Here is a 25,827-nt window from a genome sequence, read left to right as displayed (position 1 = left end):
TTAGATAACTTTAATAAGTTATCCAATAATTTCCGATCCTATATGCCTATTCACCAGCTTTAAGTTAAAATTCCCTCATTAAAAGCAATTTAAGATACAAGTGGAATTTACACCTTTCCCAAATAATTACCCAAATTGTTTAGTAAAAACAAACAAACAAAATCCACACAAAGGAAAACTCCACACACTAACTTTTCATGTATCCTTGCAAGAATACTATTGCCTTTCATTCCTACAGAGAAAAGGCTACAAAGAAATAGAAACCTTTGACATTCACTACAAAACCACTAAGACTACCCAATACTTAAGTGTTACAGAGACTAAAAATTGGTTGGGGCTTATATTTCATGAGATGTTAGTGCCCTCTAGTGTGAAAACGATTATGAATCAGTTTTCATTGGTCTATATTTATAACAAGGGCGACTGTTTCTGAAGTTGTTATTATTCATGAAATTCACTTTAGGTCTGTAGTTTAACTCAGAACTATTAACACAGTCTGCAAATAAATGGAGAAAATAAGTAACAGGTAACAAATACCACATGACAAAACAGTATTACAGCATCTCATACTTAATCCCTCTACGTAATGAAATAAACAAAGTATTCCAAAAAGCTCTATCTCCACGTGACCTAAACCAGGTATGTCAGACAAACAAGCCTGGAAGGTGAGAAACTGCACTATTTAAATAATAAAATAGCCTCAAAAGAAGCAGTAACTTTAAAGTGTCATCGTAGGAATGCAATATAGAAAGGAGGGCAACTGAAAGAAAGCCACATTGCAAAGTTCAAGTCAAACGCTACAGCTTCTAGATATTTTTGGGTATTAAGAGTCCCCATCTGAACTATGTTGAGCTGTACTTCTGCAGTTCAGAACAGCCATCCCACATTCTACCCTTTCTGGTTTTGCTTTTTAAAAAACTGATGGAACTGTCTCTTTCAAAGGACAAAAGATGCTACATTTCACTTTAACTTTATACTCCTAGCCCACAGGCTAGAATTAAGGTTGTGTTCCCACCACTAAAAATACACTTAACTGCACTCAGACTTTAGCTAGTATAATACTAACAGGCCATACAAAAGGAAAAAATTACCACATCTTTGGCTTGAGTGTCACTGCTATCCTGTCCTTTCCTATCTCAATTACTCTTCAGATTGTTTGATGTGGTATACTTCCAAATGCTCAGGTCCCCAGATCCCCTTTCCTATAGCCTTTTCACTTACTGAACTGAAAAGCAAGGAAGTGAAACTAACTGAGGTGCCGTAATTTTCATTTATGTTGTAACGGTAGAGGACAACAAGTATCACATCTCCAAAACCATTTTCAGGCCCTCCACATGTTCAAAACAGTACACTTGTCCTATCTTAAGCGCCACCTCTGCTGAAAAAAACTACTCTTTAAAAATTTGTATTTAACCACTGTAATCATAATGAAACTTGATACTTGGCATAATTTCATCATACTATCTCGCTCATAATTGTATCATACTAGGCCAATCTTTAAGATTATATATTTGACCCTTGTGTCACGTTTACTTCAGTCGTTCCCCCTCCCCATACTAATGGGATTTAGGAATGAGGAGAATTGAGGAAGAAATGTTTTTGACCAAGCAAAAGCGAAAACTGAAGCTTGGAGGGGTTTTTGTGGAGGGATTTAGATGGTGCTATTTAAAAGAAATTATGCACATCACAGAAGCCATTTCCTAATGCACTACCTCAAGCCATACCCTTGGTCCCTTAACACAACAGCTCCAGTTTGCTACCTGTTTCCTAAGCTATTACAAGTTTTGTTTGCATCTGCCCAGCCATTGTGAGTGAGAGACAGGCAGTGTGCTGTCTGAACACAGCATGTGCTCAATCACCTAACAGCAGGCTAAATGGGATCAGTAAGCCTAGCAACTGTGTGATAGACTCTACATCTCAGAGGACTGTTCCTGGAGATACAGTGGTGGCACACACTGATCCAGCTTTTCCTTTTCTACCCAGTTACTGACTGATCACTGTCCCTTAGTCAAGCATGGTTGAAACTGGCCAACATGCAGAGAAGAGACTCCTACGAGGCACACAGAAGAGGAATTTTTTTTTTCTCTTTCATGTTTTAAAATCAAAAGAAGGTCATTTGGAAAAACCTACATGCAAAGGAAACTGAGATTACAAAATAGAACATCTGCCCGTCAGGCTGTATCATAACAAAGCTGTCCATGCAATATTAATTTGGTACCCACTGGTGCGTTACAACAGTATGTCTGAATACATTTATACTTTTTCCCACTTCATGGAGATACAGTAAGGGGCAGAATTAATACTGAACTGCTATAAACCAGCATTTATCAACTTAGAAGTTCCAGAATTTGCAGCATTTAAAATGTACTTTTCAATGCTACATTAGACATGAGAACATCACCACTCACATACCAATGAAAAGTTACAGCAACAATTTTGGCCAGTGTATCATTTAAGACAAATACTGAAAAAAACCTAACACTGGAATAATTAAAAAATTTGCTTGCTACACTACCATTCTGCTCAACACCAAAATAAGGAGTAAACAGCAATACCAGAAAGTGATCAACAGCAGAGCTGTTCAGAACAACATAGCTGGATATACAAAATGAATGTTGCCAAACTACAACAGTGAGTCACAGTTTTCACTGCATACCCTGTATATCCAATTACAAAAACTGAATTACATAGGATAATTTTAACTTCCAGTCTGTTTCTCCTCTTCAATTTAATAAATGCCTTTGCGCTCAGAAATGCATTCAAGTGGAATTGAAAGTGCTTTATATGACACATAAAATACTTATGCATGCATTTATGCCAACCTGAAGCCTAGACACGCTATGTGGTATCTTCTTACCTCTCCATGCCATGCGTACTGTACAGTAAAAAAATAACTAAAAATACTGAAAAAGATTCATCATACCTAAAGAATTAAAATGTCTGGACTAACGTCGTGGTTTAACCCCAGCCGGCAACTAAGCACCACACAGCCGCTCACTTACTCCCCTCAGATGGGATAGGGAGGAAAAAGAAGGCTAAAAATGAGAAGACTCATGGGCTGAAATAAAGACAGTTTAATACGTAAAGCAAAAGCCACGTGTGCAAGTAGAGCAAAACAATGAATTCATCCTCTACTTCCCTTCAGCAGACTGGTCTTCAGCCATCCCCAGGAAAGCAGCGCTACATCACATGAAAAGATTACTTGGGAGGATAAATGCCATCACTCCAAAAGTCCCTCCCCTCCTCCCCCTGCTTTGTATGCTGAACATGATGTCATACAGTATGGGATACCCCTTTGGTCAGCTGGGGTCGGCTGTCCTGCCTGTGTCCCCTCCCAACTCCTTGTGCACCCCCAGCTAACTTGCTGATTGGGTTGTGTGAGAAACAGAAAAGGCCTTGACTCTGTGTAAGCACTTCTCAACAGTAACTAAAACATTGCTGTGTTATCCACACTGTTTCTAGCACAAATCCAAAAACATCACCCCGTACTGTTTTATGAAGAAAATTAACTCTACCCCAGCCAAACCAGCACGACCAAGCAGGGTTGGCTATCTTCAATAAGCCTGAGTTTTTCCTGCAAATTCACCCAAGGTTTTGATGACCTGATGATCATTCCATTGCAGTGACTGACCTATAAACCCCAAAATGGAAGGCAGTTCTGTGAAGATGAGCTTCATGGTCACATTGCTGATGCTCAGAGAACAATGCAGGGTGTGGTTGACCACAGCTGTTTCAAAGAAGCTGACTTTATCTCAGCACAAAGAGGACAAGAGGGTGGCCTTTGTTTTAGATAAACAGCTATGTCAGTTGATCAACTGACTACATCACAGTTGAGTGAATCAACTAGTGGCGTAAATGTTTCTCCCCAAGTTCATTAAAAAAACCTGAATGTCTCCCTGAGTTAGCTAGACCACATGGGGGGAGTGAAGAAGTGGTTCAGCTCAACTGAGTACAAAACCTAAGTAATTAATAAAGGAATTTCAAAGAGAGCAGCAGGCTTGAGTTAGCTTCAACACCTGTATTCCTTCCTGGTGACTGGGGTTGCCCAACATTGAGACAGCAAGCATATTCTTGAGACCACTAATGGGGATCACATTTTGGCATTGCGAACTGTATACTGAAATTGATTTTGCTTAGCTTAACTTGCATTTATATTGTGATTTAGTATCTTTTGTATCACTCTGCTGAATTAGAAATCCTCTGTAACATCAACTATCTTCAAATAATAAATTTGTTATTAAACATTACACCCTTGTCAGAGAGTACTGGCCTCTCATAGGTGCCTCACAGGACACCTAAGCCTGACTCCCTTCTACAGCAGAATCCAGGGATATTCTTGTCTCAGCTTGGGTCAAGCACTATCCCAAAAATATACTGTACAAATAGCATTTAAAAGATGATCCTAAAATTACATTAAAAACTGCCTGTCCAGAACAGTACAAAAGCTTTGAGGAAACATAGCCACAGTGCCATTTTATGAATAGCTTAAGAGTCATGATGACCAACATCCTCTTTGTTCTTAGTCATAATGTCAGTACAGAGTGTCATTTGTTTTGATCACAGATCCCTCTGCAGAGTTGCTACCGAAGACCCTGGGGTCCAAAGAATAGTAGGAACCAAAAAATCGGTTCCAATCAACCTGAGCTCCTGATCTTGTGGAAACTCTCACTGGTATTTTGACAAAACAGTCCAGGAAAAACTATTTCTTTCTAAACAAGTAACAGAAGTGTATTTGGCTTCACCAAATCTTCACTCCCCCATGCATAATACAGCTTAGCTAGGTTTAACTATTCCATGGATCTCGAGACACTTCAATGACATGTTGGAGCCACTGACTGAATTCTCATTCTTGATTCAAGCTCTTTGATTCTTAGTTAGAAGTGTAGTTTTTCCAGCATTGCTTGGCACTGTCTGAATTACCATTTAAGGTGCCCCAGGGGCACACAGGCACTACATCCAGCACCATGTACCAGTATTCAGGCCACCTGCCATCAGGGCAAGGGCTGATCACACTGAATGGTTCTTCCCTGCAGTTTGGTACACACGCACACAGAAGACCTGTGTACATAAGGACAGTGTTAGCTAAGGCACATACTAGCCAACACCAAAGAAATATCACTCATTTGCCAGGCTAGTGCTGTCTGTTCTGCAACAGGCAAGATTCAGGAATCAGCACAAGGCTGTACTGTGATAAAAAGAGTCATCACAGGTACTGCAGTGGGAAAAAAAAAAAAATCCAAGACAGCCTGAGCAGACCACCAGGCTCCTGACAAATGGTCCTGACAAAGAGAAATGCATGGCTTCCTCCTTGCCGCAGAAGCCACTGCTCTTCATTAATTACTTCCCATTAGAACCTCTCAAAGTCTAGGGGAGATATGTACGGATAGGTAAAGCTAAAAATATATCTAAAGATGGGAAAAAAGCTCATGTCTAAAAGGCAGAACTGCTAAAACAAAACAGAAAACCTAAAAAACCCAAAACATACTAAAAAAAACACACACCCCACACCAAAACAGAAAACACCACACACACAAGCCTACAATTAAGCAGAAAGTCAGCAAGGAATAGGCAACCGGACAAAGAATGTTAATCCAGCTGTGAAAGAAGATTTTGCCAAGCCGAAACCAAACTGCACCTTCCAAACTATAATCTTCAGGTTTACACTCTACCCACCAAAACAAAAAGCCTAAGTTACTGCACTGTAAGAATAAAGATAGTGTGCATACAGCATTAAAAAAGAAAAATGAAAGTCACCTAAACACATGCTTTAATTCAGTTTTCAGTAAGCATGATAATATTAAGAGGTAATATAAAGACAGCAAAACTGATAAGAAAATAAACTTCTACAATAGCAATGAAACAAAAGCTCAAGCAACTTAATATAACCTCGTCCTCCTTGAAGAGAATCATAATCCCAGACCTAAAATTTCACATGCTATGAAATCTCCAGTCAGCCACATGAATCTAGTCAAAGCATTTGACAAGCTGCTACTAGAGAAGACTGAGATAAGAAACACTAGAAGACGATATGCATGGGGGAGAGACATGATGAAAACTGAGATAGAGGAGCATAATATTAGCGTATGAAGAGATTACTAGCAGTTATTAAATATGCAACACCAGTACAAATATTAGAATAAAACATTTGGAAATACAGGAAAGCAATGTACTACAGGACAAATAAAATTATCTGATGGACGAAGAATGAAAGAATGAAAAACTGATGTCAACCATGAAAGGATCATTTGGGTTGATGTCTGTAAAATTTCTGCTATGAATTTCAGCACATCAGTTGGAAATGACTGGCACCAATGCTGTAAGCATGAAGCAGCCACATGAGATCAAGATGTTTGCATTAGTTACAACCAAATACTATCTCCAAAACATCTCGAGACACTGATGCTGTACTCAAGGCAGCTCTGGACACCTGGCTTTGAAAAGATTTTTTGAAGGAAATATACGCAGAGAAGGGCTTTCAGGTTCTCTGGAGACTCCATTGCAAGAAATGGAAACCATATTTAAAAATTGGAAGGACAAACCAGGAGTATGAATAAAATGTAAATTTTAGCTCAAAATCAAGAATACAGCAATTGGGTTCTTAAACAATTTCCAAAAAACAATACTAAAAGCAAAAGCTATGGCTGAAGCTGATACTAGACTTCTTGAAAGAAATAGTGTCACATGGCATCTGCATCAGCAGCATAACTAATCCAGTAACACAAGACTCCTTTCTTCATTGGTTTGATTAGTCCTGCTGCAAACTCAAAGCACTTCTATACCCATCCAACTCAACCACTCGGTTATGTCACACAACCACTCTTTCCCTAAGCATCTGTTGCACAACAGTCACAAGCAGTATCAGCTGTTTAAGCTCCAAGACAGCTGAAATTAGAATCTGCAGGATAACAACAAATAGAATTGAAAAATTAAAAATTAAAATCAGTTTTACTAAGTTTGACAATGAAATAAGGAAAAAAAAAAGGGGGGGGCAAAAAAAAAAAAAAAAAAGCTTCATTTAGCTATGATCTTTAACTTAGATTCTCTTCTCTTACCCTAGAAGAGGCTTTACCTGGACAAGCAATTAAGTGAAATTACTATTCTTTTTTAAGAAGATACTACCCACAGAGCACTTTCACTACCATGTGTGTGCTCACAATGTGAACAACAAAATCATATTATTGCTGCTTTTATGCACTTCATTCTCTGATTTTGGGGGGGACGGAGGGAGGGGGGTGTGTGACATGGACACACAACTAAAGGGAGAGAGAAATAACATTAAGGCTCCATCTCATTCATATCTTAAGTCTCCAGCTGTTAAAAGTCCTTGATACATTGTGCTCCAGTACCTAGTGCTCTCCTTTTTAATCTCAAGAACCAATATAACTCATCACTTCCATCTCTTCAGATGAAATAAATAAAAAACTTCAAAAATCCGGGAGAATATCCTTCTCCAGGGCACAAGCTACTTGTTTACCAAATCCTATTACAAAAATCAAACAAATGCTATTACAAAAATTAATTAAATCCTATTACAGAAATCAAACTGTTAGCTCTGCTTGCTAATCAACTTGCAACAACAACAAAGAAGTTACACTCAATATGGAAGGCTTTTAGTCACACACAAATAGGAAGGAGATCCTTACCGTTCTGACTTCCACCATTCGAAAGCCAGCTCTACTCGGTCAGCTGACTCATAGACAAGAGTTAAGTTATAGATACTGTAGTACAAGGCAACAAATTTTAGGACTAGCACTGGTACACAGCTGCAAGCAGTAGCAGATCCCGGCCCTCACACAATACAGGCATGAATCAAGCAGAAGGAAAGAATCCTTGCAGGCAACAAATGGAGTAAGCCAAAAATGTGAACATGTGTACATACTATTTAAGTTTAGCCTGGGGTTGTAAGATGTTTGCCGCCTTCTAACAAAAGATCTCTTCAGCAGAGCTTGAGTGTTAAAAGACAAAATGTAGGTTCACTAAGTAAACAACTGAACTGCACAAGAACTGAACAAGTTTCTGCTCACAAACTGCTTACAAATTATCAAGTTCCCAGAGCTGCTTTCTTCACAGATCACCTACAAGCCTCCGTTCCATTCTGTAGTTTGGTTCTTGCTGTTATTTTAAAACTACTGTCAGAACATACTGAACATCTCAAGTTATGATCCACGGCTTGTTTTTCCTCCCATATACCAAAAGGCTAAGCATTAGGGAAGAGAATTATTTCAGCACAAAAAGTACAATAAAGTTTTGCCCTCCTCGGTCTCCCTCCCAGAATTCAAGCCTGCTGACAGTTTAGCCTGTTGGAGAAACAGTTCTTCAAATATCCAAAGTAGTATAGGCTTGCTCAGCCAGGAACCAGCGGAGGATCCCTCCTCAGCCCAAACACACAAAACATAACCTAGAGACATTTCTGAAAGCTAGGAACTACTGATATTTATTTCCATAAATAAGTAGTAAAAAAGAAAGCAAAAAATACATAGGGGTTATTTAAACTACAAGCAGTATTTTTAATTGGGTAGTTATTTAAGATGATAACCCTTCCACGACTGGTTTTTCCAAGACCCCTTCCACATGGCCACGCAGCTATCAGTTTTGTTAGAAAATAAGAGTAGATTTATGTCATGTCGATTACCTGATGCTTAGTGTGCAGAATATTTTTGTTACAGGTTAAATGCGTAGGCATGGTATCAGCAGAACTATCAAAGGAAGAATACATCTGTGGACAACATTCCAAATAGAGAAGTCATACTTTAGAGCATGCAACAGTGGAGCACTGAATGCTGCTAGCATGGACTCCAGCATCCAAATACTCTCTTCAGAGGTACTGAGATCCACAGTTTTGTTTTGTTTCTGGGTAACACAAATAACACATGAATAACACAAATAACACAGGAAAGAACTGCTATAGACTGTGCATCAGCAAAAAGATCACAATGAAGTAACACAAACAAAAGTCTCCAGAAGCTGCCTTTTATATTTTTAGTTGCAGATTTTTTACTTTTTGTAAATTTAGTAAATTTACAAATTGACAAACTCAAAGAAAATCATTATAAAAATCTACAAATGGACCCGTGTGGGTGGTATACCTTCCCTCAGAACAGGAAGAGTACTTCACAGGAAAAAGATTTGGGAAAAATATTTAAATAAAATTTTATGTGCAACTGCACACTTAGAAGTTCTGAAACAGAGATGACAACTCACAGTATGAGCTTTGTTACTGTTAATAGGCTACAGGAACTCTGCCACCAACTATCACCACAACTCACATGCCAAAAGCACATAAAAGAAAAAACAGTGATGAAAACAGACTGAGGATCTAGACTGAATATTCTGTGTAAACCTACACATCACACGTAGATGTAAAGAAAACTCGAATACCCATGAACTCATTGCATAATCTTCTGCAGGCATTAAGTGCTAGAGTTAAAATTGTGAACAGCCAAATCAAAACCAAGATGATCAAACCATCCCTACGATGGATTTTTAACAAGTGAGAGATGATGAAGTACCAACTGTGGCTGAATAACAGCCTCCAAATCCACAGAATTAAAGACTCACTACATCCACCTGCCTCAAGTGCACACCTTCTTTGTACAATAAGACAAAAGAGATTTACATTTAGGAAAGAAGGCAAAACTCCTCCCACACTGAAGGCCTGACTTTCTCATTCAGGAAAATGACTGTTGAGAGAACATTCTACTGTATTTTTTTGTAAAGCCATTAATAGACAATGAGAATCTTTCTTGAACAAGACACACAATACCTTGTCTGTTTTAAAATTCAGCTTTCAGAGAGATGAGTACAGTCTTTATCATTAACACCTCTGATGACAACATTTCAACAATGTTCTCTACAATTATTCCTTTTTTAACCTCATGCACTGATACGGAAGTTTGTACGGTTGCTATAGAAATGGTGCTAACAGGAAAAAAAAAACCTAACAGCATATGAATTGCCTGTATTTGGTATGACGAGTATCCCGTAGAACCATAACAGACATCTGGGGAAGAAAGCCGGATTTTCTGCTGTGCCACTATCAGAGTATTCAATTTCTACAAGCAAGCAAGACACAAGCCAGTTATTTATCTATCCAAGCTTCCACATCTTTCCCACATTTCTAACTCCCTTCAGGAGAACCTCAGTAAATCAGGAAACTAATGAGAGTGCAGGTAAAGAGCTAAATACCAATAGTTTGATATTAAATACTTTTCTTCACTCAAGACCAGTCAGTAAGTGCTGACCAGCAAAGCACCTGCCTAAATAAAACATCATACAGAAACTGAGCAAATCCAAGTATAATTCACACAAATCCAGGACTTCAACAAACCAAATGGCTGTTGGAAACTTGTTTCACATGTTCAAGAACGTCCAGATAAATCCACAGAGAATTTGTCAGCTGGCCCAACCAGATGTCAGCGACCTACTAAAAATGCCTGAAATTAGAGACCAAGCGTATGTTCACTTCATCTGAAATAATCTGGAGTAAATATTTTCATGAAGGGGAGTAGTTTATTTTTAAGATGGTATCAGACTTTGTCTTGTTATCAAAACAAACTTACAGTAGATTACAGGGAAATCTTGTCCCTCTAGGTACTCAAAGGAGACAGGAATTCATCTCAAGGCCTGAAATTCTGGTATATCCACCGTACTTCTTGTGCACTAAAATCAACAGTTGAATCACCAGAAAAACTAAATGCAATTTCAGGTAAATGGACAGTATAAATGAGAGCCCTGCTGGAGCTATTTCTTAGCCGTCTATCTACATTATTGATGAAAGGATCTGCTCTAAGGAAGGAATGATATAATAAATATCTAGAGTTTGTAGAACTTGTATAACTGATGTAGAATACAATGTTTTCCAGAAGGCATCAAAAAGACACTGAGATATAAGACAAGCATTAATTTGAAGAGCATAGCTGGCAAAGCACGAGAACAAACTATGCCAAAACATCTATATACCTCTAACGGTAGTAAAGGCAAGCCTCAAATTCTTGTTACAAAACAGAAATAAATTTAGGGGAATGATTACTGATAAATGATTTTTAAGATTATTTAAGCAGTATGAACTCAGCATAGTAAACTCACAAGCGATATCCTATCCAAATTCTACTTGGATATTTCAGACACTCAGTGGATGACTGGATAATTATTACTCAAACATATCCTTCAGCTTATGAAATGCAGCTGTGTCCATTTCTGTCAAATCAATGGATGCAGGCATTAAATATTTATATAAGTGCAGATACTTGCAAGCTGAAAACTTGGGTCCAAGAACAACAATGCAATGTAGTTTTAATAGAGATTTGGAGGTGAATGGTGTTTTGAATGTAAATTTATTGTTTTACAGCAGATACTGATACTTTTTCTTAAGGAAATCATGCTGTTTAATAGTTCATTTAACAAAAAAGAAAACTACATTCATCTTTGTGCTAATCTTTTAACTGAGAAAAGGTAAATTTGGAATGCTATAATGCAAGAAAGTCCACACCATGAGTTAGCAGGCTATCACAATGAGGAGTACCAAAATTTTTATTATATGACCATTCAGTGATGTTAACTGTTAATCTTTCAAAAGCTTGCAGGCTGGCTCCTTTAAACAAAAAAAAAAAAAAAAAAAAAAAAAAAAAAAAAAAAAAAAATACCAAAACAAAACACCACAAACCCAAAAAAATCCACTATAAACTAACTTCAGTTAGTACAAATAGCTGAAATCTCTAATTTTAGCACACTGATTAGAAAATGCTTTTCTTTCCTTTCTAGGATCACCAAAACCAACACAGTGCTAAAATAAAGCAGTGCAAATCTTGAGGAAATCACAGTTAGAACAAAAGCAAAGATCCTCAGAGATCCTATCAGATCCTAAAACACCTACCAGGTAGGCCCTTCTGTTCTCTGGCAACTTCTGGCAGGAAACCTTGCTGGAGTTCTGTCCCCTTCTACAAAGAGAGGATCTTCTGGCCCAGACTAATCAACAGCACTGGCTTACTCTTAGGCAACAGAGATAAACCATTCTGGACAAACCAACAAAAGCTAATTCTTCACCACATCTAAATGAAAATACAACACTTCTTTGAGGCCCTGTCATGCCCTGTATTGCTGCCTGAAGAGCTTTAAATTTATACAAAAAAGAAAAAAAATAAAAAATTCAGCCACCCAAATACACAGCTTGCCCAAGACAAGCATCTCAAGCACCTCTGCCGTCAAGCAAGACTCACCTTTAACAGGTGAAATGAAAAGGCGGCCATGACTGATACAAAGAACTGAAAGGGGCTGAGGAACACTTGCTACATATTTGGAGCCAGTAGCCTAAGTTACACTTTAGACAAGGATTTGATACTGTTTCATCACTACTGACATTAAACCATCCTTCTCCTGGAGATGCAAGGATATCTATCAACAGAATAAATATAAGCAGACCGTGCACACCAAACATGGAGTAGCCTTGCAATAAGAAAGTCCCAGTGAAGAGAAAGATGTGCTGGGAAACAAGCTGAGCTGGGAGAGCTGAACGAGGAATCCAGTTACCAGCAGGACGTTTTGTTGCCCTGCAGCAGCAGACCACAACCCATGAGCTGCCTGTGGGAGGAGAACTCTGCTGTGCGGAATTGTATGCTTTTAAATTCTGCATCACTTCAGCATTTTTAATGCCCGATTATTGTAAGTTTAAGACAAGTTACCTTATCACTGCAATATTGTGGCAAGAAGCGAATTTGATTCCCAGTTCAAAAATTGTGTAAATTTTCAATTCCTGAAGCTATTCTTTGCTGACATACAAGATATATTAAAACACTTTACATTGCAGTATTTTCAAACAGTTCTAGTAATAAACTGTGTTGTGCCTCGAGCAACAGTGTGGACTAGATGACCACCAGGTGCCTCCCCCAAAGCATTCTGATTCTCTAGTTTAAAGAAAACACAAAGGCCTTACTGATCTAATTAGAATAGTCTGTAGATTCAGAGAGAAAGAAGTATATCCAAATATATTGACCCAGCAAAATCAAACCACACAATCTACTTCATTTCTTGCTCTTGATGATATGAATTTTATGTATATTTTTTCAGACTCCAAAAAGAGTGGATAAACATTATTAAAAACCCTTGAGGTCTGTTTGGAAAATTAAGTGTACAGGTGATAGAAGGCCATAATCCAGGAACAGGAAAGAAAAGCTGCAACCTCTCATGTTGTGAAACAAGAGTCAAATAAGCAAGTAACAGCATATCAGCTGGGTATCATGCAGGGACAGAGCAAAGACTGAGAACATGCAAGCCCTATCTGTGCCTTGTAGTCCTGCTATGTCTTTGACAAAAGATTTTGCAGTGTTTTGATACTGCAACACTTCATGGTGTCATCACCATGAGAGATTCAACTGATACTGCCCATGAATACGTGGAAAATCTGAACTAGAAATAATTTGGTGAAAGAAATTAATACATGGCTATTTTTTTCTACAGTTAAAATATATATACTTTAACTAAATAAATTCAGATGCTTCAGTGTTGTCTCAAAGCCAAGATCATCCATATTGGTGAATAATTAAAAAACACCACCAAAACAAAAAGAAACAACAAACAAAACTACACACAATTTAATGATCAGTTTCCCCATTCTATACTACCAGGAAGTGAGGTGAAAAGAATGGCTGATAACACCAATACCTCGGCTGTGCTTCAAAAATATTGTAATATTGTAGTTGGTTTCATATTCATCTTGCTAGGTTGGGAAGGTTCAGTTTGGTCATGAATGTTATTTAAACATACAGGAGAGTCAGTCACATCATAAATAAGATTATTGGTACCTTAGAGTTGAAACACCACTGAAGTCACTTGACACACCATGGCTGGTGTGGTTTTGGCAGGTGGTAAGTACTTTAGATACAGCTTTATTAAAACAAAAACAAAAAACAAAACAGAAAACACAACACAAACACAACAAACCACACAAAACACTTTAAACACTTAAAAGCTACAATATTTTAATGAGCTGCACAAATTTATCTTCCACTACCTCCAAGACAGAAAAAAACCACCTCAGCAAAAGCAGCAAACACAGCTACCAATTTAAATGCAACATTCATACAGTGATTCACAGATCTTTCCAATCTAAGAATCTAGTTTTTCACAAACAAGAGTGGGGTTTTCCAGCTGAGTTGCGTGTGGCTATTAAACACCTTAAACCTGACAAAGCTATCGCATAGCAGGCAGCAGAGCTGCTCTGCCACAGACACTGACACATCAGCCAGCTCCCTCACTGAGGAATAGAGCAAACAACTTCAATATGCTCTGGGACCTAATTGCATGCTTAACCCAGCCCCATCCCCCAGAAAGAACACAATCTGCAAATGTTATCTCCAACCCAGGCAAGACCCCTTTTTCTCTTCCAAGATGTGTTTTCTGATTTTGAGGATTGTTACATTAAAAAATGTTGGCCTCCTCTGCCAAAAGATTGCAATTTTCTTCTGTAAGCAAAGCACTTCTACCAACATTAGGAGAATCATAAATACAGAAAAAGCCGCAAAGAAATACCAAAGAGCCTGTCTGATAAGACAATAGAAACACACCCTGTGGCCCAAGGAGGGAGAGGAGAAGGAGGGGAAGGGGAAGATATCCAATTCCATTAATGACCTGGAATGTAATAGGGAAAGATGACACCAGAGAAAGAGACTTGCACAAAAACTTCAGTTCCTGAAGCCCATCACTTCTCCCCATCTTCCCTCCTTCACTTTGACAAGTAAAATCAAGAAGATATTCATGACAGTACCAGTCCACACAGAAATGAGACATGTAAAAGCAACACAAACTCCAGCACATCCCAAGACACCACAGGAACTCTTTTTGCTGTTCCCTGGAGAGATCTCACTTCTGTCCATATCCTTTAATTCTGTTACTGCTTAATTCTGTTTTCCATTTAAGACTATGACTTCACAGAATAAGGGTAAGTATGTAAAACCATGGAATTTTTTTAGTCATGAAAGAGATAGGGTTTTTTCCTAAAAATAGGTACAGCTGAAATAATCAAAGCTCTCAACTTTTCTACAATATACCTTTCTTTACCAATAAATGATTTAACAAAAGTTTTGTGGGCACAATACCTTAGCAAGACATCTTTCATGTCAGCTACTTGCATTATTTATCAAACAAGCTTCCCTTTTTAACAGTATCACTTAACATAGGCTAACTAGATTTCTATGTCTATCAAACTTAGCATAACAAATACAACACACCCCTGAATTATCTGCACAACAGATTTCACATTTTCGTAAGCTTTCCTTTATAAAAGGCTTTTTGGCCTCAGCAATACCCTTTCAATTAATCTCTCGCATGTCTTATAACTAAGTTACAAAACTTAGATCAAGAATTATTCCTCAACAAAACTGTGTCAACCTCAAATCATTAACACATATACCTCTGTTAGTTTAAGTCTAAATTTGTTTAAGAATTCATACCCATTTTGCATATATTCACTGTGGACTTACAACAAGCACATGCTGCAAGTGTACAACTCTGCTTCCACACCTATGGGAGTTTCAGTTTTCTCCCATAAGCTAATCCAACAGGGAAGGTGCACAATTTCAGGACAAAACCAAAACCACAAGATTTTCAGTAAACTTCTAGATACCCTAGCATAATGTCACCTTAAATACTTTAACACTTTCCACTGTATATACAAAAAAAAAAAAAAAATTTGGGATCATGTAACAACAAATATGCATATACTCCTTCCCTCTCCTAGTGATACAGCATTCGTTACCAAAAAGAGAAGAAACTAAAGCAAGTCTAATTGCTCATCTCTAACAGACCATTTTTAGACAACTCTCTTTAACAAACCAAAGTCCCTGAATGCTAGCTTACACACAGATTTGCATGAATACTCCTTTTGAGAAAGCTAAATTACCTTATCTGAAATATGAACTAGGTCCTAGCGAAGAAGTCCTTCCACCACTAGACAGCTTCAGATAGGAGTCAAGATTGACTTTTCAGAAGTATCAAACACAAGTCACAGCATGAAATACAGTTTGAGTTCTGTCATCACACAGACCCTACCCACATTAAAAAAAAAAAAGTCAGCAAGTTAATTAAGTACAAGGGCAAGCCATTACATGCAGGCATTGAGGAAGCACTATCTGCAAGCAGGTCCTAAAGCACACTATCTGCTTAGGAATAGCTGTTGTTCTTCAAAGGTAAATAAACACTGTACCTCAAAAGTAGTGTTTCCACTTCTTTAATATCACTTTAATATGCCTTCAACTTTATAAAACATTGTATATCTGGCAGCCACCTCATGTGAAAACAGTATCAAGCTTGCCTTTTTGTTTTATCTCCTGACTACAATTTCATTAACATTATTTTCCTCTGCAAATTCCTTTAGAAGTAGTCTGGGTGGACACTTTGAACACTTAAATAGGTATTACCAGTAGAGCTGAACAACTTCCACATATAAAATAACTTTTCTTGTGTGTAAATCTAGCATAGCTAGAAGGTATTAAAAAAATAAATACGTAAAATAATAAATAAAAAAAACCCCGAAGAATCACAGCTTCATACTGAAATTAAGATTTGGTACTACCACCACCTTTGGCACATTTGTAATGAAGACTTTGTCCAATGTAACACAATATGAACTTGTTCAAAGTATCATCATAAATTATCTATTACCATGACTGGATCAGAAAGAAAGCTATTGTTCACTAGTAAACAGAAAAGCACCTCTAGCAAGGCATATAACTAAGAATACCAAAATCTATTATGAAAGACATAACTGGCAAAATCAGTTCAAAATCAATCCAAATTAGGCCCAGACGGGGGGGGTGGCGGGTGGGGCGGTAGGAGGAATAAAAAACCAACAACAGCAAAACCACCACAACAAAGGAGGATTAGAAGAAATTATGTATTACCAGTAGAAAATGCACACCTGATACCATCCATGTACGGCATATTAAAGAGTAATAAAAGCCTTATACTTAGATAATGTTTATTCTCACCCTATCTTAAGGCAGACCTGCAAGGCCTAGGTTTTATCTGTCTAACAAGGATCTCAAGTTTCAGGCTGCTTACTGTTCACCACATTCATGGTTCTCAGGTTAGACTGCAGCTAAGAAGAAATCTTGCTAAGCCTCCAGTAATTTTGCACTCTGAGCTCCAGAAGATATTTGAAGATCACCCCAACTGCAAAGAAAGACTGAAATCAATAGATTCTACTCTTCTTACACATTACTGCTTTCCAAAATGCATGCTGGCATATTTCCATAAAAGTTTGATCAATAAGAATATCAAAATTATTTAAAGGCACTTACCAGACAAGCCTGACAACTAACGCCCAAACACATTGGTTAATCTAAAAGTACATGACTATTATGCTAAAAATAGATGAGATAGCTGCCACTACTCAGGTATACTTACCAATAAAGCACATGGGAAAACTGGCTGGTACTCAAAGACAAGGCTATCGGCAGAGCGGTCTGGACTTGCTAGCAATGGCAGCACAGTTCAGGTGCCCTTTAACCACACAGAGAAAGTTAATTATGTGACAGAGTAGGGGAGGAAATACAATGACTGTGAGTCATTCACTTAACCATATGCTTTATCAATACACCTCATTATATTAGAGTTACTAATTAGTGACAGCACAAAACAATGATGCATTAATAAGGGAGAGAGTAACCCAAATCCTTAGGCCATTTTTTTTTCTTTTATAGATTTAGCACTTCAAGCAATTTCTGTGCATTTCAAAATCCAAGATGTACGCCTAAGGAACTAGGTGATCCTACCAGCATTCTAACACTTCACACAAGTGTTACATCATATTGCAGATGCTTCTGAAAACCCCCAAATACTTTACAGGCTTCTGGATTAGTTTTTGCCTGATCAGAAAAAAGGCTGCATTATCAAGTTTCCAGTAGCACCACCATTATTCCCAACTCAGCCTACTGTAAGAGATGCAGTGACTGTTAAGTTTAACTCTATGCAAAAGTAGTTTTCAGAAATGTCACAAGGATCCTATCGTGCCTCAAATATTTATGCATGAAATCTGAAACTCAAAGATTTTCCCCAAGCTCCCAGACTTGCAAACCCAGCTAGAGATTCAGGATAGAGATGAGCTTGGGCTCTAATACCAGGAATCAGCACTCAAAATCACACAAAGAGAGAACTGATTCACTTAATTGATTTCAGTTGGTTTATGGGAACTCTGATTTTGTACTTGCCAGTCATCTCTGATTTTTTAATTGCTTTTATTCATTCCTTTTCTCTGGCATGACATCAGGGCAAGATTTTGTATGGCTGAAGAATAAACAGTTTGGGGAAACTATCAAACTGAAAAACAAGGCAATAGGGGAAAAAACCCTAGATGGGTAAGTTCCCTCACGCAGTTCACTCTACTAGTATTTCTGCCACAGCAGTGAGAGAAGTGAGCCATCAATAAATAAGCTGCCCCATGCATGCAGGGTCACTACCTAACTCAATTACAAACCAATTTAAATTAGTTAGAACTGTGGAGGACCCGAACATTACCAAACAAGTAAGAGAACTTAAGAACAATTAGAAGATTAAACAAAAAACTTTGCAATAAAACAAGTGTACTAGAAACACAACCTGTTAAAGAGTTTATAAATTCGAGTTCTACATGGAACGAACAAGTCACAAGTCCACCTGTGCTTCCACGCCTCTTCTGACACAGATCCGGACATGAAGCTTACAAAGAAAAACTTAGTAAATTGGGACTTTCAGCTTTTCAATGGAGGCTTCTGCCTGCCTACACATTAATCTGAAAAGGCTGTATCACAGCAGAAAATGTGCTTTCTACTAGTCCTGTTTATTCACTTATTGGTCCAACTCCAGTCACTCTGTGAGATTACACCACTTATTCTAAATCTAAATGAAAATATAATACTGTAGTTTAGACAATTATGCCAAACCCTGAGCACCTGAATAACATGATAGAAGCAATTCAATTTATAAACTGCATTAAGATCACTTTTTCAGGATCTCTGCCAGTTTTATCTAGCCACCATTATCTAAGAAATACATCTTCGACTTAAAAAAAATCAAATCTTTTTTAAAGATCAACTTTAAAAGCATCACCAATCTGAACCAATCTCAATGAGGAGAGTCAAATCCATAGTTTCAAAGTTGTGCCTTAATCAATAATGAGGGATGCACAAATCAAACAGCTTTTAATGCCACACTACTACAACGATAGCCAAAGAGCTGATAGCCAGTCCTGGGTCACTTAAGGCATAATTGATTGCTGCCAATACCACAGCTCCATAAGAGAAAAAGAGGTAACACATATATAATCCAAAGCACCAGTGCCCAACTCCTACTGAGATGGCTCCAAAGCCAGCAAAAACTTCTGCATCACATTTTGCCTCCAAATTGCTTTGGAGTTACATATATCAAACTTCTCCTCTACAATCCCCCATTACACATTTCTTCTCTGCCACTCTGAGCATTTCAGCCTTCAGATAGCCTACAGACGTACAGTACAAGCAGTAGAAGTGAAAAGATTCATGAGCTCCAAGAAATCACTAAATTGAGCTGACCACTTTTCGGCAGAGGACCCCATAGTAAGCTCAACAATCAGTCTCCTCCTCTGTCATTTCTGGTTATTCCTGGACATGCTCTTCTTTCTTCCTTAACTGACTCAGGTTGTCCCCAAGTTACACTTCATTACTTGCACTAGGAACTGCTATAACAATCTAAAACCAATGGGAGGAGGGGAGGAGACTACTTCAAATTCTAGGCAGCTCTAATCAGGTTAGGAGGTCTCAATCTTCCAGTCAAAGATTTAAAAAATTAAAAAAAAAAAAAAACAATAAAAAAAGAAAAACCCCAAACCATCTCTGATTTTACTGCTTCCATGTGACTGCTAAGAACAACAACTAATAAACTCAAAGTCACCAGAGGGCACTAACACTTCTACCTAATGGCAAACGCACTCCTTCAATTAGGAAGGCTGATAATTACATCCACATCATCATGTATATTTTATCTGGATTGAACTTCAGCCAGCTTGTTCTAATCCATGTTCAAATCTCAACTACATGCTGATGTGGCACTGAGCTACATTAAGTGTTGTGGTCACACTTGCAACATATGGGGGAGACTTAAAGTCTCCCCAGTTCGACAAGAGAAAATAGGGTGGGCATACGCCTCTCCCAGTTCACTTGCAATCTAAAGCTTACATTGCCTATGAAATGTATCCATACGCATACATATAAATGAAATTCTGAAACAGGCATGGAGAATAGGTCACAAGCCTGACACCTCAAAGAAACAGAATAAATACCTATTCTTAAGAGTTTGCACCAGGGTGAATCCTACCATAGAAAACTGCAAGCAAACCTTCCTCCACGAGGGAAAAGCATTTAACCATCAAGCAGCAACAAATCATTGCTCATGCCTCAGATTTGGCATGAGATCAACCATTACATGCTTAATCTTAACAAAAAGAGGCTGCTCTTTACCACTGAGAAATAAGCAGGTTCTTAAACCACAAATACGATGCATATGAGGGGCTCACAAGCGTGTTTATTGATATTCTGACTAAGCAGCTCCTGAGCCTCTCTGTGCCAGGCAGAAAGGTGCACTGCAGCACAGCCAGAAATCTTCTGGGGCAGGAAACCTTGACTTGTTGATGCACTTGACGCTGTCACAAAAAGCCAGAAAAGCAGCCCGACTGGTGCGGCCCTATGGAAATAAGGGCAAAGCTTCTGGGACCTACAAGGTCTGCAGCTCCTTTTTTCCCCAGCATTACTGCCCCACAGTTCTACCTAAACTCCTGTTCTTGCCAGGACTGTAAGACAACACAGGCAGGGGAAGGAAAAGCAAATCCTACCCTTACTTATGGTAAGGCACGCAATAAGCATGGAAACTGCCGTTTCTCTGCACTTAAGTTACAGCCATGTAAAAAATTACACCAACAATAAAACTGGGATAGTAAGGATTCCAAGAGCATTGTCAAGGCATGTCCAAGGGTGGTTGAAGACAGACACCATTTGTTCCATATGACAGTCTACAACCCACCTGGAAGCCTGTACAGAGGTTTGAAAAGAGCAGCTGTGAGTGTACTAGAGAGTGGCACACCTCAGAACAGCAAGCCCAAAAGAGCAAACATTAACCTTTCATGCTCGTCACGAACATTGTATTTCAAAATCCTTAGTACTAGCCCACTAGAATTCCTAGTATTTTATTTTGCTATGCTGTAAGATTCAGTGAACGGGTGAGTTTTTCTAGACCAACTCTCCTATAATTGGAACGCAGACAGGAAACAGTCTCCCTCTTCCTCGGCCGACGAGCAGGTTCAATGACCATCCCTCACACCATGTTAATTTTTCAAAGTCACAGCAAGAAGCTCCTGTGTTCAGAACATGCCATGCTGCTGAACACGTCCTCCCCTTTTGTGACTCCAGGCCACCCTCTCCTTTTTTACCCTATCTTCTCTGCTTCACACGGCTCCTCCTGACTGCGTAAAGCTGTTGCCACCAGGTTAGCCTAGTGACTGGACTGCCACTGCAGCAGCAAGCGTTGCAAGCTCTCTGACACCTACAACTGCCTTGCTCCAGCTCTTATTTCAGACGTCCCCTTTCTGCTTGGCAGAATACTGAGTGGTACCAGCTTGCCCACAAGAAGGCTTGCAATGCCATTTTCCCTGGAGTCCTATGAGGCCTTTGAGGAGTAAAGAGTAAAGGAATAAGAGTTGCAGTCACACATCCACACATTCTAGAGGACTAAGCATACAGAGCATCTACTTAAAAACACCCAACTGTAACGTCAAGACTCTCTTGCTTCAGCAGTCTTTCAAGGTGATTAGTTCATAAAGAGGCAAAACATGAAGCCCACAAAGCTTCTGTTCATGCAATAAATACTACGCATGCATGAATATTAAAAGATGATTTCTACTGCAGCAGTTCCAGGTATTTAAATGTAAAGGGTATTAACAGTAATGTTTTCTCATTATTTTGAAAATGCATTTTTAAGTAACTTTGCTAGCAAGGGCTACAAACAACACTCAGATCAGAAATATATCATGCCTTTGATGCCTCATACTTTAACAAAATGCAACAAATTACACTCCCCACCCCTAAAGGAAGTTTTCAACTCAGCTTTATTGAATGAAAGGAGGAGCCCACATGACTCAGCTCCAAGCAAACATAAAGGAAAAAATTAATCCCTAATCTCAATGAAGAAAAAAAAAAAAACCAGGAGAAGACACTGTTTAAGGTGGAGGTGTGTCCTTATAAATTCAAATCTTTTAATATTCAAAGACATGTCAAGGAGAACATTAGCACACTAAGACTTCATTAGCCTCCTGAAGTCTTGAAAATGTTTATTATACATACAGACAATTTTAAAAATCAAAGTTTACATGAGTAACTGAAATTAGAGTTAGCTCTGTATCTTTAATTCTTGATCACTGCTGCTAGTGAGCAGCATCACGAATATATCTAAACATTCGGATTTTTAATCTTCACAGTCATCAGCAGGATACAAGTGTGAAAGGGAAGGGATCTCTCAAAAAATTCTGTACAAAGGCAGGTTTCAGAGGAAGAAAAACACCTGACAGTAAACCAGACAGCCTCATGAAAAGGGTCTGGTTTTGTTGTTGGGTTGTGGGTTGGTTGGGGTTTTTTTTTCCATTAGACTGAGGAATCAAAACATTTCTCCACAAAACCCAGCAAAATAAATTACAAGGTAGAGTATTTCACAAGGGGGCTAACAGACTCCAAGTGACTGCTGTACATCTTCCACATATATGTGCAAGCAACTGCTCATCCCTTATCTCAGCCGTGCCACACTAGCATTTCAGTGCAGAATACATCTCCAGCCTTGTTGAGAGGAATATTTAATTTCAAAGTAGCAGGAGTGCTTCTTTACAGATGTCACCAGAGGGCACTCTTTCAATTCAAGTGACCCAGCTTCAGCAAACTTCTGAGAAAGACTGGTCAACCCACAAGCAGGGACGCGCAGAGGCTGTACAAAACAGTAATAGTTTTGCTTCTGCAAGAGATCATAAAATCAACTAGGTTGGAAAAGACCTCTAAGATCATCAAGCCCAACCGTCACCCCAGGACTGCCAAGTCCACCACTAAACCATGTCACTAAGGGCCTCAAAGATTTCCCTTACAAAAAAAAAAAAAAAAAAAAAAAGCCACAAATAACAAAACCACCAAAACATAAAGGAAATTTAATTATTTATCCCAGAAACTTGAAATATTTTTCAGAGTAACCTGAGACACTGCTAGTAAAGATCACAAGCAATTACCAACTCCTGTATTATCACACTGTAGTGCTTGATGGCACCAATTCACTCCAGCAGTTTTGGCACCCAAATGTACAGAAGTAGGGCCTAAGCCAGTACAGCTCATGTAGAGGTGCCTATGACAGTCCTCCGTCTATATTATCAGAGATACTAAACCTTACAATAATACATGAAAAAAAATGCATCTACATTGTCAAGAGAAGTCTCTGGGAAACAATGCATTTTTCCACAACCGATGTTGTTTAAGAGGGTCAAAAATTAAACCATTTGTATGAAGGTAATACAAAAGTATCAGCCGTATGAGTAGTTTTCAACCTTTGGTCCACGTATTATTTCTAATGGTCTGCTGAGACCTAATAAAGATTAAAAACAAAACAAAAACAAAAAAAAAAACCAAACACCAAACTGGTGAGTTGAAGTTCATTAAACAAAAATGTGCACAACCACTAAAAACACAGTAAGTCTGTATATCAAAAAAATGTTGCAAACCACTGTCTGACATGAAGAGAAAGTTAAGCCCATTTCACTTAGAAACAAAATACCACCACGCTACTACTAAAAGCGAGTCAGCTGCAGAGACAGGCAGTGATAAGAAAAAGAAAACAATCATTGTGCATCCCATGACATGTTCCAGTCCAGAGAAACTCAGAAACTTTAGGCCTACAAAACATGTGATTGCCTGCTTAACCACCTATCCTATTTGATAAGAAATAGCCCCCATCTCTTCTATCTATGATTACAAAGCCATAGCTTACCATAGGAACTGAAGGGGGAGGAAAAGGGGAGAACAGGAATAACACCTGTGTGCAAAGACACCTTTTGTCAGTATAGAGACCCCTCAAATAGATAAACATACCCATAGAATTTCACCAGGCCAGTAACTACTATTAAACACATAGGAACAAGTTACTTCAAACTACTCCCATCATCACCACTTATCCTTGTTTAAAATATATCTATATAATCGCTTTTCCAGTACCTGCTGGAAAGAAATATACCAAACACTCCTGATATCAAATAAACAGCACCTATTTCTCCACCCTCTAAAGCAGATCCCTGTCTACAGCAAGGCAATGCACTCCTGGTGCTCTGAACTTACCCATTTTATATAATAGAAACACTACGTCGTGTGGATACCGTGAGCACCCCTCCCAGCCCCACCCGTGTGCTCTGACCCAGCCCGGGGTCGTGCTGCCCTACACTTCCTATCACGTTAACTCGGCCTCACTTAACGGAAAGGTGCCCCAGTCCCCCGGGAAGGGCTGACTCGATAGCACTATCTCTCAGCTACACCCACCCCCCTCCACCCTGGCGTCCCTCAGGGCCTCTCTCAGGCCCCACCGTGGCAGAGCCCGGTGACCCACGCGGGAACACGGTTCTACCCCTCCACACACACCCCACACCTCCTTCGCCGGCGTGCGGCTGCCTCCCCACACCCCGAGACCTCTCTACAGAGGGAAGGGGGCAGCTTCCCCCTACCCAGCTCTCTGGCCCCTCACGCAGGTAGCGTCGGGGAGGAGGATAAATGGCTTGCGGCGCTCTGCGGGCTCGCCCCGCAGCCACGCACCGCTCCATCCTGCAGCACGGGCACGGCCGGGGGACCCGGGCAACGCCGTCACGCGACACACACCCCGCACACGCTGCCGGGGGAGAGGGCGCTGTGGAGCCGCCGGCCCGGTCCGCGGGGTCAGCGCCCCGTTCTCCGCCGCCCCCCGTGTGAGGAGGCGGGCGACAGGTGAGCAGCGGAGCGCGCGGCTCAGCGAGTAGCCGGCCGGCGGCGGGGTGGCGGGTAGGGGCCGGGACCCTCCCCGGATCTGGGAGGGGACCGTGCGCCTCCAATCCCCGGCCGGCAGCCCTTCAGGGCCCGGCGTGCTTGCCGGGGCTAAGCCTCTTTTTCTCTCCTCCTCCGGAGAGCCGGACAATAAGCCCCACCGCAGCGACCCGCGGAGACGGGCGCCGGCCGCGCGGCTCCCTCTCCTCTTCCTCCCCGCCGACAGCCCGGCTCACCTGCGAGAGAGGGATGGATGAGCGAGGGCGGGCGAGGACGGGGAAGCCGCTCCGGCTGCTGGAGGGGCTGCGGGCTGCGCTCCGCCCGCGGGCCGCGCCGGTGCGGGAGGGGGCTCGCTGCGCCACCACACGCACGCCCTCACAATCCCTCCCTCACACACACACATACACACGCGGGGGGAGTGTGGGGGGGGGGCGCCCGCCGCCGCCGCCCGCGCATGCGCGCCGAGCCGCGTTGGCCCGCCTCCTCCCGTGTGGCGGAGCGCCAGCGCTGGGCGCGGACTGCGCACGCGCCGCCCAGACCGGCGACCCGCCGCCCAACGGCTGAGGCGGGCTGAGGCCCGCTGAGGGCGGGGGGGGTGTGCGCCACGCCTGCGTGGGTTACCGTAGCGACGAGGGGGCGCGTGGGGCAGCTTCGCTCTGAGGAGCGGTCCTCCCTCCCTCCGCTGCCTCCCAGCGGGCGGCGGCTCCGCGCTCTGCCCCCTCACGGGGCCTCTGGGGCGCGGGCGGCCCCCCCCGCGCCACCTCACGGCTCGCCGGCCCCCGCCGCTTCCCCCTGCCCG

At 40.5% G+C, this 25,827-nt stretch overlaps 1 protein-coding gene across 4 annotated transcripts in view; it reads right to left on the bottom strand.

Annotated features, from left to right (window-relative positions):
* The window catches only part of RALGPS2 (Ral GEF with PH domain and SH3 binding motif 2), a 130,513-nt gene extending 105,032 nt beyond the window's left edge, over positions 1-25,481 (bottom strand). Inside the window, exon 1 of one of the 4 annotated variants that reach the window (XM_030493818.1) lies at positions 25,265-25,481. The gene's annotated coding sequence lies outside the window, so the exon portion shown is untranslated. Of the gene's footprint in view, positions 1-192; positions 726-3,631; positions 4,682-25,264 lie in introns of those variants that run through there. The other 3 variants (XM_030493823.2, XM_030493819.1, XM_030493820.1) reach the window with 3 other exon arrangements.
* Positions 25,482-25,827: the final 346 nt, after the last annotated feature.

Source organism: Strigops habroptila, chromosome 8, assembly GCF_004027225.2.
Source record: "Strigops habroptila isolate Jane chromosome 8, bStrHab1.2.pri, whole genome shotgun sequence".
In the NCBI taxonomy this organism is placed as follows: Eukaryota; Metazoa; Chordata; class Aves; order Psittaciformes; family Psittacidae; genus Strigops; species Strigops habroptila.
This window is presented reverse-complemented; position numbering and strand designations above follow the sequence as displayed.